Source organism: Ursus americanus, chromosome 4, assembly GCF_024610735.1.
Source record: "Ursus americanus isolate L20-20 chromosome 4, mUrsAme1.1.p, whole genome shotgun sequence".
NCBI lineage: Eukaryota > Metazoa > Chordata > Mammalia > Carnivora > Ursidae > Ursus > Ursus americanus.
Genome location: NC_142130.1, coordinates 71,979,315 through 71,980,696, shown reverse-complemented (window position 1 = coordinate 71,980,696; position 1,382 = coordinate 71,979,315). Strand labels below are relative to the sequence as shown.

Below are 1,382 nucleotides of genomic sequence, written 5' to 3'. Positions count from 1 at the left end.
GAAATAGTGATTACTCCAATGTGTGGTGTGGAGAAAGGCTAAGTATCAGCTTCAGTGGAGGAGGTTAGGGAAGGCTTGACTGGTAATAGAGATGATTAAATTGGTTCTTGATGAAGGAGTGGAGGCACCAGTGGCTGAGGAGGCAGTGGTAGCAGTGGCAGTGGCTCTGGAGGCCCCAGTGCAGGTCCTGACTTTGGCCCCAGTCCCACCATGGTGATGCTCACTGAGCTGCTGGTGCTCCTGGCCACCCTTCTGGCCACAGCCGTGGGCTACTTCACCAGGATCCACAGGCACGAAGAGGAGTACTTCTTGGAGCAGGTCACCTCGGGCACCAAGATGGGCTTCATCTTCGAGATGGCAGACGGCAGCTTCTTACCGACATCAATGTGGAGATGACAGGGCCTGATAATAAAAGAATTTATAAAGGAGACTGAGATGTCAGTGGGAAATACACATTTGCTGCTGACATAGATGGAACACAGTAGGTTTTGTTTTAGCAACAGGATGCTACCATGACTCCAAATATACTGATGTTCTCCATTGATATTGGGGAGGTCCCCAGAGGACAAGACATGGAAATAGAAGCTCACCAGAACAAGCTGGAAGAAATGATCAATGAGCTGGCAGGGGTGGCGGCAGCTGCCAAGCATGAACAGGAGTCCATGGAAGTTCAGGAGAGGATGCACAGACAGATCAACAATGGCACAAGCAGCAGAGTGGTCCTCTGGGCCTTTGTTGAAGTTCTTGTTCTCGTTGCCATGACACTGGGACAGTTCAACTACCTGAAGAAATGTTTGAAGTCTGGAGGGTTGTTGAAAAAGACTTTTTTTGGATGATCTCAAAATCGTAATTCACCATTTACCAAACATCTTTGTCATACCAATGTCATTAGTTTCTACAGTTTTTTCAGAAAGGTACTTATGTACAGTTATGTACTCACAGTGCATGTTTCTTTGTGATTAGTAGATATTGGGGAAAACACCTTTTTAGGAAAGGTATGGTGAAAATTTGACACTCGATTGGTGTAATTTTTTATTTGAATTCTGCCTCCATTATACAGGCCTGTCAGAACTCAAACACTGTAAATGAAATATAGGCATATAGTCCTGATTATATCTTTTTTTCCTTTTGTTTTCACGATAAAATGCAGTCTGTTCAGACTAGTACTTTACTGATAGTACTTTAACTAAAATGCCTGCATTCTTTGGATCCCTTATCCTACAGTTCGAGTCATTATAGATTCATTCTGTTGAGTCCTTATGAGAAACAGCAGTCTGAATCTTGACATTTTCTACCCAGCCTATTGGCAGAGCTCTGACTGGAGCATAGGACCAGGCTGGTACTTTTATACTTGTCTGTCTTGTGTTTTCCTTTAAAAATAA

The 1,382-nt window shown here is 43.8% G+C and overlaps 1 pseudogene; it reads left to right on the top strand.

Annotated features, from left to right (window-relative positions):
* The first annotated feature begins 210 nt into the window (after nucleotides 1-210).
* LOC123784387 (transmembrane emp24 domain-containing protein 2 pseudogene) lies at nucleotides 211-836 on the top strand (annotated as a pseudogene).
* The last annotated feature ends 546 nt before the right edge of the window (nucleotides 837-1,382 follow it).